Source organism: Anomaloglossus baeobatrachus, chromosome 4 (genome assembly GCF_048569485.1).
Source record: "Anomaloglossus baeobatrachus isolate aAnoBae1 chromosome 4, aAnoBae1.hap1, whole genome shotgun sequence".
Lineage (NCBI taxonomy): Eukaryota > Metazoa > Chordata > Amphibia > Anura > Aromobatidae > Anomaloglossus > Anomaloglossus baeobatrachus.
In genome coordinates this window covers 696,231,481-696,246,036 of record NC_134356.1, presented here as the reverse complement: position 1 = coordinate 696,246,036, position 14,556 = coordinate 696,231,481, and the positions used below count along the sequence as shown (strand labels likewise).

General features: G+C 43.4%; 1 long non-coding RNA gene across 4 annotated transcripts in view; it reads right to left on the bottom strand.

The window, feature by feature from the left end:
- Positions 1 to 14,556, bottom strand: part of LOC142304402 (uncharacterized) — a 510,057-nt gene that overhangs the window by 50,963 nt on the left and 444,538 nt on the right. For 3 of the 4 annotated variants that reach the window (XR_012753088.1, XR_012753086.1, XR_012753092.1), the window contains one exon: positions 3,024 to 3,448. The exons of the other annotated variant lie outside the window; for it this stretch is intronic. This is a non-coding gene — a long non-coding RNA (uncharacterized LOC142304402). Of the gene's footprint in view, positions 1 to 3,023; positions 3,449 to 14,556 lie in introns of those variants that run through there. 4 annotated transcript variants of the gene reach the window in all.

The window sequence follows — 14,556 nt, the reverse complement described above, 5'->3', positions numbered from 1 at the left end:
TTTTGCTCAGTCAGAGCACACCTCCATGTTAGAGCCTCATTGCGGCATAAGCCTATGTTGGGACGCGGTAGGTAGGGTTAGGCGAACGGAGCCTGTCACGCCAAGATTCGTGGCTCGGCACATCAGGGTCAGGTGCTGTGCTTCCCTCCTGCTGTTCCAGTCTTGCTATAGCAGCCCAGTGGCGTTAACTGGGCTGTGGCTGCTGTGCTTTTTGTCCGATTGTGCCCCCTACGCACACGAACAACGCACCTGCTGCGCCACCTGTCCGATTGTGCCTCCTACACACATGGACAACGCACCTGCTGCGCCACCTGTCCGATTGTGCCACCTACGCACACGGACAACGCACCTGCTGCTCCACCTGTCCGGTTGTGCCCCCTACGCGCACGGACAGCGTACCCCAGGACCCCTGTGGAGTTAACAGGGTGTTCCTTATCCTCCTCGGCTTCCCGGTCAACACTACTGGTGTACCCATCTGGCCTGACGTGTCCTACACTCACGTGGCCAGGCGAGAGGTGGCCATAAACGCTAATCAGAGGACCGCTCAGCCTGACGTGTCCTACACACGTGGCCGACAGGGCACTTTGTGGCGGTCTTCCGGTCAACGCTACCTGGTTACCACCCGACCTGATGTGTTTCCTGCATACGTGGTTGGTGTAGCGCTAGGTGCACCAAAACGCTAATCGGGTTGTCGTCCCGTCTGACGTGTCCCAACACACGTGACCGGTTCCCAGAGTTCCTGGGTTATCTCAGAGCCATCCAGCTCTATAGTCTCCGCCTAACCCTCAGGTGCCAGCAGCTCCTTTGTCATCTGGAGCACGGTGGGCCCCGACTGGCGATTAGGATATATACCCCCTGGTCCTAATCTGCCGGTCCCCCCATAACAGTAAGACTGCGCCAGGGTCTGGCTGGCATGGCGGAGATGGAGCAGCTACGTCAGTTCATGCTGCAGCTTGATGCCAGAGTGAGGGCTCTGGAGAACTCTGCTCTTGATGCTGATATGGATGATGTGGTGGCTCAAGCGGCTGCAATGGTGTCAGTCACCAAGCCTACTCCAACCCTCCCTCACCTCTCGCTGCCCAACAAGTTTACGGGGAACAGCAAGACATGTAGGGGATTTGTGAACCAGTGCACAGTCCATCTAGAGCTGTTGGCTGCACGGTTTCCTACAGAGAGGTTGAAGGTGGGGTTTATCATCTCCTTGCTCTCTGATAGAGCACTGGAGTGGGCTACACCATTGTGGGAGAGGAATGACCCCGTAGTACAGGACTCTAAGGAGTTTTTGGAATCCTTGCGACAAGTGTTCCTGGGGCCTCAGGTCACTCACGACTCGGCCCTAGAGCTACTGACTTTGGAGCAGGGGCGTACCTCCTCAAGTCAATATGCTGTGAGTTTCAGGACACTTGCTGCAGAATTGGGGTGGTCAGAGAGGACTCTCATTCCACTGTTCTGGAGGGGATTAGCCTCGCACGTGAAGGACGCATTAGCGTCGCGTGAGGTACCAACTACCCTTGAGGGCCTCATGACTCTGGCTACCCGCATTGACCTGCGGACCTCCGAACATCAGCTGGAGCGCAGGTCAGAGGGTCGTTCAGCCACTGTAGTGGTCTCTCCTACTGCACCTCCCTTAGAGGACATCTCTGTCCCTATGGACATCGCTAGGGTTGGTGTTGCTAGGTCTTCGAGTCGCAAGGGCATTTCCTGTTTCGCTTGTGGGCAGTATGGTCATTATGCCAACCGTTGCCCAAAGCGTCAGGGTAAGCGACCGCGATTGGTGACCATAGCTGAAGGTAGACTGGACTCTGCGTCATCCATTAGGGTGACGTTTCCCGCGTCCATTTCCTTTAAGGGGTCAACATAGTCCTCCAGCTCCTTTGTCATCTGGAGCACGGTGGGCCCCGACTGGCGATTAGGATATATACCCCCTGGTCCTAATCTGCCGGTCCCCCCGTAACAGTAAGGTTATGAAAGAAATAACACTCACCCTGCTGGGCTGTGAAAGTCACAACCCGTATGAAGGCTTGAAATAGGTAGCGGTTGCTACAGCCCCACGTGAGTTAATATTCGGTGCTGGATAGAAAAAAGCAGGGTTAATGCCGCGCTACTGCCAATAATGGAAAATTGTTGATAAATAATATATTCTTTTATTCAATAGGACTGAAACAAAAGAATATATTATTTATCAACACTTTTCCATTATTGGCGGTAGCGCGACGTTTACCCCGCTTCTTTCTATCTATCACCGAATAATCAGGAAAAATTGCACAAATAATTGTTTAGTCTTTTTTATTTTGGTACTTTTGCGAAAATGCTAAATTTGGGTCCAAAACAATAATTATGTTTGAAAAAGTAAAGTTTAATTTCTTACTTCCACACCTACAAGTTTAATAAACCCTGAATGGAGTTTTGAGGAACTTAAGGGGTTTTGTTTTCAAAATGTTGTCACTTTTGCATATTTCTTTGTCACCGAGGCCTTTCAAAGTCACTTCATATGTGATGTGGTTCCTAAAAATTTGGTTTTGAAAATTTTGTTGTAAAAATGATAAATCGTTGATAAACCTTTAGCCTTTCTAGATTATTAACAAAAATTACAATATATTTAAAAAATGATGCTGATGTAAAGTAGACATGTGGCAAATGTTATTTATTAGGAAATGTGTGTAATATAACTATGTATGAAATACTAAGCCCTCTGGCTGGGCTCTGGATATGGGGAGATAGAAGGGAGAGTGCGGGCGCAGATCTCAGTGAGGATGTTAGAGTTCAATTTCACACATATAAAAATATATTGCTCACCTTTCTCAGGTCTTTATAGGGCTTATAAAAAGACTTCAGTAGTTCTTGTGTAAATCTGGTCTGCAGCTTTGCCACGGAGTATCAGACATCACACAGGGCGGGTCTGTCAAGAGCAATCAGTTACATAGAGAAAACCCAATTTGTTGCCCGGTGCTCACAGAATTATTTCAAAATCCTTATTCTTTCAGAATTTTTATTGATTTCAAAGATATAAAACAATATCCGTCTGTTTGTCCACATCAAATCACAACCCCTTTTAGGCTACTGTAACGTTCAGTCCAGAGGTGGATCCACGGGACCGTGCACCGGACTCCCCCAGAGAAACAACCAGGAGCGAACCTCTATACAGGGACTGTCTGGCTGCCTTCCCAGAGTTCCTAGATGCACAGCAGCCGGGACACAAATGAGTTCGGGTTTGGTGTCCTGCAGATGTCCGTACGGGATATGGCGACTAGTCCAATGGTAGCCGTGGGCAGGACGGATGACAGGAACCGGGTATGGGTGCCGAGTGGAAACAGCAGACGGAGTCCAATCAAGCAAGGAGTGCAGGCTTGATGTGGCCAGATGGAATCCAGAACTACTGACGGATACGGGCTGGCGGAGGATGACGGGATCCACAGCTAATGGTCACACTCGGGTCGGCAGTCGGACACTGTGGGCAGAGACAGGGTTAAACTGGATACTAAGCACAGAGGGACCTGAACATCTAGTGCAAGAGACAGACTACAAGAACACATTGAACAGGCACCGCCCACAAGAAAAAGGAAGTCTTATATACCCTGTACCTGTAATCAGCCATATCCTGTTTCAGTGACGCTGACCCTTTAAGAAGAGGTGAGTGAGCGCGCCCACGCCCTAGTGCGCATGCGCGAGGCCCGAGTGCCAGAGATCAGCACAGGATGCAGCGGAGATAGCGGAGGAGATGCAGGGAGGCTGGAAGCTGAGTCCCGGACCGCAGCGGGATGCCGGGGCCGACAGGCGGGGAGCACGGAGGCCGCACAGGAGGGAAAGCGGGGGGAAGCAGCCGCAACCAGGGTGCCCGGGGACCGGATCGGTGAGTGACGGGCGGCGCCGGGATCCCGGGAGCATGACAGCTACAATATCAAACAAGTAACAAGTAGCCTTCCTCAGGTACATTACAAGCATAACTGGGAAGTTTTTAAAGACAAAAGGTTTGTTTACTCAAGTTTCTTTCTTAATTGATTAATTAATTGAGTAAACACACCCAGGATTTGATTGGTATCTCACATTCAAGGGTGGATTCTTCCACATTCTCCATATAAAAAATTGTCACTTTCTTATAAATATTCTATATTGTTACTATATTAAAATGAGGGTCATTATAAATTTCCTAGTGACCATTAACACACTTAACAAATTATTAAAATTCCTATGATTTCTTAAAATATCATAAAAAAGGGTATTAGTAACACAAAAAATGTGGAATAAAAACTTAGTTATATTATCCCAAAATGTGTTCATCTGTCGAAGTGCGGGATCGAACCAGGCCTCAAATCTGCTTCTCTAGGAGCCGCTTGCTACAATGTGTACTATTGGAGTTGTTGATTATAAACAAGCAGTTACAGGACAATAAACTAGTACAGAGGAACCTCGGGTAATGAGTAACCCAGTTAGCGATTATTTCGCGTAACAAGCAAAGCTTGCTGTAAATTTGTGACTCCATTTACAAGCAAGCTTTGCTGTACGAGCAAAATACTCACCGCAAACACTTCTGGTTCCGTAGATCCAACGTGCTCTAACCCGCTCATGCAGTCTGCACAAACACACAGAAGCATCACAAAAAACACACACACAAACACGCACGCACACATTATGCTCACCTTACCTTCCGTTACATCGCCGGCCTCATGGTTCTTGTAGTTCGCCGCTACAGGATGTGAATCGGGTAACCATCACGATGAGGGAGGAACTTCCGCTGCCAGCCACTACTCAAAGGCAGTGCGCTGGCCAATCAAAAGCAAGCAGCTCCTGGCCTTGACGTCAGCGCTCTGCCAGCGGAAGTTCCTCCCTCGCCGCAATGGTTACCCGATTCACATCCTGTACCGGCAAACTGCAAGATCCAGGAGGCCGGCGATGGAACGGAAGGTAAGGTGAGCATAATATGTGTGTGCGTGTTTGTATGTGTTTGTGTATGTGTGGAATGGCACAATAGGGGACTAGGATGGGACATTTAACAAGTTATGGAACGAATTGTCAGCATTGCAATGATTTCCTATGGGAAACCTTGCTTTGCTGAATGAGTAACTTGGATAACAAGCGCACTCCCATAATGGATTGTTCTCGTAAACCAAGGTTCCACTGTATTTCCTAAGAAAATCTCAACTGAACTAGTGAAAGCTCCCATGAAATGGACATTCTAAATGTTTTCTAATTTATTATTTAAGCCTTCTGGATGTAAACAATGAAGTTTGTACATCCAGAATGCTTCTTTACTATTAAGAAATTGTACCCTATTTGGTGCAGTAACTGGGATATGCCCCACTGGGGTCAGGTGGATATAATTTTTTTCCCATGGTTAAAGAGATGGTGGCGTGATAGGCTTTGTGTAAGTAGCTCGCTCTTTGGATTATACCTGTGTCCATTTAGATAACAATCAAATCCTGGGTGTGTTTACTCAATTAATAAATAAATTAAGAAAGAAACTTGAGTAAACAAACCTTTTGTCTATAAAAACTTCCCAGTTATGCTTGTAATGTTACCTGAGGAAGGCTGCTTGTTTGATATTGTAGCCGAAACGCGTTGTGATTTGATGTGGACCAACAGATGGATATTGTTTTATACCTTTGAATTCAATAAAAATTCTGAAAGAATACAAGGAAAAAAAAAATGCACGGTTTCGCTGCGCTGCTCAGAAAGGTAGTGATAAGGTTATTTGGGATGTAGATTTATTAATTATTTACATGCCACTACGCGTTTCGGGGGTACAACCTCCCCCTTCCTCAGGTAGCAGTAAAATGCAGGAAAATCAAATCTTAAATACACAAACTGGATGAAGAGAAAAAAAAAAAAAAGAGAATCCTTATTCCCTTAATCAGATTGAATCCCCATCGGGGTGGGATCATTCAGACAATTAGTTGATTAGGAAGGCTCTCCCCTAGAAGATACCGATCGTTTGCATTCATAAAAAAACAATTGTATATACGGGTTTACAAAAAACACCAATACATAATGAAATAAAATGTGCATTAAAAACATTGATAATAGACAATAAATGTGTATTTTGCCTCCATTTGGTGCAATGCATGTGTAATGCCATATTGGCAATATGGAGAGTGACTAAAAAACAGGAAGGTTACTGTTAGTTAAAAAAGCGATGATATAAAATCAATATAGAGACCCAACTGATTTTCCATGTGAATTTTCATAAAAAAGACTGTTTTGGATACAAAATTCTTTCGGAAAGATTAAAAAGCTATATAGGTAAAAATAAATTGGAAAGGAACTTTTGATAAAAATGTTGTTCCCCATCGGAGACTAAATTAAATTATTTGACTGGAGCTGACATACCAATATACGTTAAAAGAAGGGTAAATTCATATGGAGAAAATTATATGGAGAAAATTATAATTAGTTAGTATAAGAATATAAAAGGGGGAAAATGGAGGATTGGAAAAGGAAGGAAAGATGAATCCAAAAGAGGGAAAGAAAAAAAAAAAAAATATGAAACCAAATGAGGGGAAGAAAAAAAAAAAAAAGGAGGAAAATGAAACCAAAATAGGGAAAAAAAAATGATAAAAAAATGATATCAAAAGAGAGACAAAAAAAAAATATATAAAATTAATATGAAACCAAAAGAGGGAAGAGGTCCAAGAGAGTGAAAAAAAAAAGAGGAAAATGAAAACAAATTGAAACCAAAATAGGGGAAAAAAAGGGGAAAAAAGAGGAAAATGAAACCAAAATAGGGAAAAGAAAAAAAAAAGAGGTATAATAAATAGTTCATTCCCTATGCAACAATGTGGGGATTGGGTGGTTAAATATTGAATTAATGATTTTCAAATATGAGTTTTCAAATTAAGGTTTTTTCTGTAATGGTATTCTGATCCCTCTTATTTAGACCTATTTTACTCGCTCCGTCATTATATTTAGACCTTCAGGATGTAGGGTGGCTAGTTGAAATATCCAAAAGGATTCCCGCTCCACTAGCTTCCAGTATCTGTCCATATTATCTGTCATGATTTCTTCAATGATTACTGTTTTAAAGGTGTCACTGTCCTTATTGTGTTCACACAAAAAATGTTTTGATAGACTGTGTGTAAGTAGACCATGGTGGATGTTGTATCTGTGACCATTTAGCCTGTTGTGTAACATTTGTGTTGTACGACCTACGTATTGTAGGCCGCAGGGACATTCCAACAGATAGATCACATAGGAGGTGGTACAGGTAAGGTGTTGCTTTATAGAAAATTCTTCCCCCGTGATGTTGGACTTGAATAAATGTGTACCTTGTTTCAGTGTTTTACAACATAGGCACCTTGGTTGGCCACAGCGGAAATTCCCTACTGGTTTTTTGATGTCTGACTCCTTCAGGGACACGGTAGATTTCTCATTAAATATTTTACTAGGGGCAATCATGCTTTTTAAATTTCTGTTTCTACGGAACACTACCTTCGGTTTATTGGGTAGGATCCCCGAGAGAATTTTGCCATTTTTCAGGATATACCAATATCTGCTTACCAGCTCCTTTACCTTTCTGTATGAATCAGTGTAAGTGGTTACCAGGCAGCTCTTGTAACCAGTGTTTGCCCTACTCTCCTCCAGGCCCCTTTCCTCAATCTTGGACAGGCACTTGTCCTGATCCAATTTCGAACTTTTCTGAAAGGCATCAGCCAATATTTTACTAGGATAGCCTTTGCTCCTAAATCTGGTCCGTAATATTTTGGCTTCGGCTCTAAAGGATTCCACATTCGTACAGTTCTTCCTAATACGCCAGTATTGGCTGTACGGAATATTCCTGATCCAGGTGAGAAGGTGACTGCTGGAAAACTCTAGATAACTGTTGACATCCACCTTTTTAAAGAAAGTTGAAGTTTCAATGGTGGATGTTTCATTGAATTGGATATTTAGATCCAAGAATTGGATAGAGTCTCAGGAGATGGTGGCTGTAAAACTTAGTCCCCACTCATTCTGGTTTAGTGAGTTGATGAAGGTTACCGCACTCTCCTCGGACCCTGACCAAATAAAAAACAGGTCATCTATGAACCTGCGATAGAAGGTTATGTTCCCCATGGCTAGAGGGGACCGTGTGATGTGGAGGGACTCGAAACACCCCATGTATAAATTAGCATAACTCGGGGCGAATCTCGTCCCCATCGTACAGCCCCTCAACTGACGGTAAATATTGCCCTCAAAAGTGAAAATGTTATGGTTTAGTATGAACTCAATAGATTGTAGGATGAACTCCCTCTGTGGAGATGGGAGGGTGTTATCCGCAGCCAAATTGGAGTCCACACTCTTCAACCCAAGCCCATGGTCTATATTTGAATATAGTGCGGATACATCTAGGGTGAAGAACAGGCAGTTGGGAGTTGCGGGGAGTGTTTTAAGAAGGCTGATTAAATGAGAAGAGTCCCTAAGATGGGAGTCTAGTCGGCCCACATATTTTTGTAAAAATAAATCAATGTAATGTGATAAGTTTGCCGTGATGGAGTTGATTCCAGATATTATTGGTCTGCCCGGTGGGTTGGTTAGGGACTTGTGAATTTTTGGGAGAAAATAATAATGAGGTAAGGAGTAGTGTTTGATCTCTAAATATTGCTTCTCTCTCTTGTTTAGGATCCTCTCCTCACTTGCCTTTTTAATCAGGATTTTATAATGACGAAAATACTCACAAGATGGATCTTTTTCTAGGGCTTCATAATATTTACTGTCCTCCAGCTGTTTTGTCCCTTCCTTAATGTACCAGTCTCTATCCATCAACACCACCCCACCCCCTTTGTCTGCACTCTTTATGACCAAATTATGGTTATTTTTGAGGGAATTTATAGCCATCCTTTCCTCCCCTGATAGGTTGTCTCGTTTGTAATGGCAGCGGAATTCTCTGATGTCTTTGAGTAATAGCTGATGGAACGTTTCTATATTGTTACCCCTGTGATGGTGAGGATAGAAGTTCCTGTTCCCTTTGACCTGTACATGTACATATGTGTCCAATATTTCACCATCAGTGTTTTTCTTAGTTGGGCCCTTCTGTTTGGATTGAATCATAAAGTGTCTCTGTAGAGTGAGTTTTCGCACAAACTCATTTATATCCAGAAAAAGGCGAAATGTATTGGTGTTGCTGGATGGACAAAATGATAGTCCTCTTTTCAATAATGTGATTTCCCCTTGATTTAACTGGTAATTGGAAAGGTTGAAAATCCCTTTGTCCTGTTGATCTATATGGGTTGGGTTGCTGGCTTTTTCATTGGGGTTGGATTTATCCCTAATTCCACTCCCACCTCCCCCTCGGCAGCCTCTTCTCTTGTTTTTCTTTTTATTCGAACTTTTGATGGTATTGATTGAAAAAACTCAGTAATCTTTTTATCGGTGGCCCCCTGGGAGGTGATGGACACATTGAGGTTCTGTTTAGTAATTTGTTCCCCTGGGTTAATTTGGGTTATTCCTATGGTGCTGTGGTTTGGTTCTCTCTGCACCCGAATAGGATCCTCTAAGGATAGGGAGGGTATAACGCTATTGGTAGAGATTTGATTTCTCTGGGAATTTGAGGAATCAGAACTGGTTAGTTCTTGGGTACCATGAACGGTTAAGATGGAGGAATTCATTAGATCCACAATTTCGGGGTCAATTCCCGCCTCATCCGTTTCTGATGTATCTGGTAGTTCCTTCGCTATGTTACTGTAAGTGGGTCTCATAGGTACATTATGGTTCCTCAAATTATTATTAGTGGTTTTGTGTTTGTTGGAATTTAAGAACACTCTGGTTAATACAGATGTGTTCTCCTCGCCCCCATCGATCGGTAGGTGGGCCATGGTTAACCCAGATGCCCTGGGCAACACAGTGTCCTGGGAGACCCTGGGGGTTCGGACCCTATTTGGTGTGACGTTAGTTTCTGAGTTATTGTAGTTTCGAAAATTAAACCTTGGTGGGTGACGAGGACCACTGTGTCTCGAGTGATTATTAAAATTATTAGAATTACTAAAATTACCCCTCCTTGTGCCCACCTGTGGAACCCAGGGAATTTTGTTTTGGGGTGGATCATTGGGGACCTTGACCCCCTGTCCCACCTTAGGATTAGTTTTGATGTACTTTCTACTGTGGTCCCAGGGAGGTGCCTGAGGGGATTAATAGTCCTGCCTATCCCTACTTAAGCCCGCTACACACGCTTCAATATATCTCACAATCCGTCGTTGGGGTCAAGTTGTAAGTGACGCACATCCGGCATCGTTTGTGAGGTATCTGCGTGTGACATCTACTTGCGATCAGGATTGAACGCAAAACCGTTGATCGCAAACACATCGTATCATTCTCTAGAATTGAGCGTTTTGTTGCACGAACCTAGTCAATTGTAACGTGTGACATCCCTCATACGATTTTGGTGTCTGATGCAATGTGCACAGGTGTGCGCTCTGCACCGCAGCTTAAAAAAGGTCCGCTTCAGAGCGCAGCTGAAAAGCTGCGTTCTGAAGCGCCTCACAATGTCTGTCAGTCACTAATCTCTGTCAGTCGGTCACTATCTCTGTCCCTCACTCTCTGTCCATGTCAGTCTATCCTCCTCTCTCATATACTCACCGATCCCCGATCCCCGGCGCTGCACGGCGTTCACACTGCTCCGGCGGCTTTTACTGTTTTGAAAAAGCCGGCCGCCCATTAAACAATCTCGTATTCCCTGCTTTACCCGCCCACCGGCGCCTATGATTGGTTACAGTGAGACACGCCCCCACTCTGAGTGACAGGTGTCACACTGCACCCAATCACAGCAGCCGGTGGGCGGGTCTATACTGTGTAGTGAAATAAATAATTAAATAATTAATTAAAACGGCGTGCGGTTCCCCCCAATTTTAAAACCAGCCAGATAAAGCCATACGGCTGAAGGCTGGTATTCTCAGGATGGGGAGCTCCACGTTATGGGGAGCCCCCCAGCCTAACAATCTCAGCCAACAGCCGCCCAGAATTGCCGCATACATTATATGCGACAGTTCTGGGACTGTACCCGGCTCTTCCCGATTTGCCCTGGTGCGTTGGCAAATCGGGGTAATAAGGAGTTATTGGCAGCCCATAGCTGCCAATAAGTCCTAGATTAATCATGTTAAGCATCTATGAGACACCCTCCATGATTAATCTGTAAATTACAGTAAATAAACACACACGCCCGAAAAAATCCTTTATTAGAAATAAAAAACACAAACATATACCCTGGTTCACCACTTTAATCAGCCCCAAAAAGCCCTCCTTGTCCGGCGTAATCCAGGATGCTCCAGCGTCGCTTCCAGCGCTGCTGCATGGAGGTGACCGGAGCTGCAGCAGACACAGCCGCTCCGGTCACCTCCACACAGCAAATGAAGACAGCCGCGCGATCAGCTGAGCTGTCACTGAGGTTACCCGCTGTCACTGGATCCAGCGGTGGCCGCGGGTAACCTCAGTGACAGCAGCTGATCGCGCGGCTGTCTTCATTACCTGCGTGGAGGTGACCGGAGCGGCTGTGTCTTCTGCAGCTCCTGTCACCTCCATGCAGCAGAGCTGGAAGCGACGCTGGAGCATCCTGGATTACGCCGGACAAGGAGGGCTTTTTGGGGCTGATTAAAGTGGTGAACCAGGGTATATGTTTGTGTTTTTATTTCTGATAAAGGATTTTTTCGGGTGTGTGTGTTTATTTACTGTAATTTACAGATTAATCATGGAGGGTGTCTCATAGACGCTTAACATGATTAATCTAGGACTTATTGGCAGCTATGGGCTGCCAATAACTCCTTATTACCCCGATTTGCCAACGCACCAGGGCAAATCGGGAAGAGCCGGGTACAGTCCCAGAACTGTCGCATATAATGGAGACCCTTTGCTGCTCCTCCAAAAATTTGGATACCCAGATCCTCAGGCAGAGCCCGTAACTGAAATAAAAAAAGAGAGAGAGGGCGCTCCTGTGTGAGATCTTAATGTACCGAGGTATGTACAATGTGAGGTGCACACTCACCTGATAGTGTTGTACGTCAGGTACAACACTGATAGTGGTATTGAAGGGGGATCGCAAGTTCACTGCTCCTTGTCAGCAGGGATCCAGTCCTCCTGACTCCGCAGGACTCTGCTCACACGATCGGGGTTTCCACGTGCAGTGTGCAGCCGCCGGACCGGCGTCTGATAGCAGCTCCTCCTCCGGGTCGGATGGTCCCGTGATCACAGATGCAGTGATTCCCCAGCCCCTGGTGTTAGATTCAAACGGATAGTACGATCCTGGTTCTGGCTGCAGCAGCCCCGTGAGCTCCCATAGGGAGATAAAGATGCAAGGAAAAAAAAAAAAATGCACGGTTTCGCTGCGCTGCTCAGAAAGGTAGTGATAAGGTTATTTGGGATGTAGATTTATTAATTATTTACATGCCACTACGCGTTTCGGGGGTACAACCTCCCCCTTCCTCAGGTAGCAGTAAAATGCAGGAAAATCAAATCTTAAATACACAAACTGGATGAAGAGAAAAAAAAAAAAAAAAAAAGAGAATCCTTATTCCCTTAATCAGATTGAATCCCCATCGGGGTGGGATCATTCAGACAATTAGTTGATTAGGAAGGCTCTCCCCTAGAAGATACCGATCTTTTGCATTCATAAAAAAACAATGGTATATACGGGTTTACAAAAAACACCAATACATAATGAAATAAAATGTGCATTAAAAACATTGATAATAGACAATAAATGTGTATTTTGCCTCCTTTGGTGCAATGCATGTGTGATGCCATATTGGCAATATGGGGAGTGACTAAAAAACAGGAAGGTTACTGTTAGTTAAAAAAGCGATGATATAAAATCAATATAGAGACCCAACTGATTTTCCATGTGAATTTTCATAAAAAAGACTTTTGGATAAAAAATTCTTTCGGAAAGATTAAAAAGCTATATATGTAAAAATAAATTGGAAAGGAACTTTTGATAAAAATGTTGTTCCCCATCGGAGACTAAATTAAATTATTTGACTGGAGCTGACATACCAATATACGTTAAAAGAAGGGTAAATTCATATGGAGAAAATTATATGGAGAAAATTATAATTAGTTAGTATAAGAATATAAAAGGGGGAAAATGGAGGATTGGAAAAGGAAGGAAAGATGAATCCAAAAGAGGGAAAGAGAAAAAAAAAAAATATGAAACCAAAAGAGGGGAAGAAAAAAAAAAAAAAAAAGGAGGAAAATGAAACCAAAATAGGGAAAAAAAAAAAAACTGAGAAAAAATGATAAAAAAAATGATATCAAAAGAGAGACAAAAAAAAAATATAAAAAATTAATATGAAACCAAAAGAGGGAAGAAAAAAAAAAAAAAAAAAAAGAGAAAAGAGGTCCAAGAGAGAGAAAAAGAAAAAAAAAGAGGAAAATGAAACCAAAATAGGGAAAAAAAAAAAAAAAAAAAGAGGTATAATAAATAGTTCATTCCCTATGCAACAATGTGGGGATTGGGTGGTTAAATATTGAATTAATGATTTTCAAATATGAGTTTTCAAATTAAGGTTTTTTCTGTAATGGTATTCTGATCCCTCTTATTTAGACCTATTTTACTCGCTCCGTCATTATATTTAGACCTTCAGGATGTAGGGTGGCTAGTTTAAATATCCAAAAGGATTCCCGCTCCACTAGCTTCCAGTATCTGTCCATATTATCTGTCATGATTTCTTCAATGATTACTGTTTTAAAGGTGTCACTGTCCTTATTGTGTTCACACAAAAAATGTTTTGATAGACTGTGTGTAAGTAGACCATGGTGGATGTTGTATCTGTGACCATTTAGCCTGTTGTGTAACATTTGTTTTGTACGACCTACGTATTGTAGGCCGCAGGGACATTCCAACAGATAGATCACATAGGAGGTGGTACAGGTAAGGTGTTGCTTTATAGAAAATTCTTCCCCCGTGATGTTGGACTTGAATAAATGTGTACCTTGTTTCAGTGTTTTACAACATAGGCACCTTGGTTGGCCACAGCGGAAATTCCCTACTGGATTTTTGATGTCTGACTCCTTCAGGGACACGGTAGATTTCTCATTAAATATTTTACTAGGGGGAATCATGCTTTTTAAATTTCTGTTTCTACGGAACACTACCTTCGGTTTATTGGGTAGGATCCCCGAGAGAATTTTGTCATTTTTCAGGATATACCAATATCTGCTTACCAGCTCCTTTACCTTTCTGTATGAATCAGTGTAAGTGGTTACCAGGCAGCTCTTGTAACCAGTGTTTGCCCTACTCTCCTCCAGGCCCCTTTCCTCAATCTTGGACAGGCACTTGTCCTGATCCAATTTCGAACTTTTCTGAAAGGCATCAGCCAATATTTTACTAGGATAGCCTTTGCTCCTAAATCTGGTCCGTAATATTTTGGCTTCGGCTCTAAAGGATTCCACACTCGTACAGTTCTTCCTAATACGCCAGTATTGGCCGTACGGAATATTCCTGATCCAGGTGGGAAGGTGACTGCTGGAAAACTCTAGATAACTGTTGACATCCACCTTTTTAAAGAAAGTTGAAGTTTCAATGGTGGATGTTTCATTGAATTGGATATTTAGATCCAAGAATTGGATAGAGTCTCGGGAGATGGTGGCTGTAAAACTTAG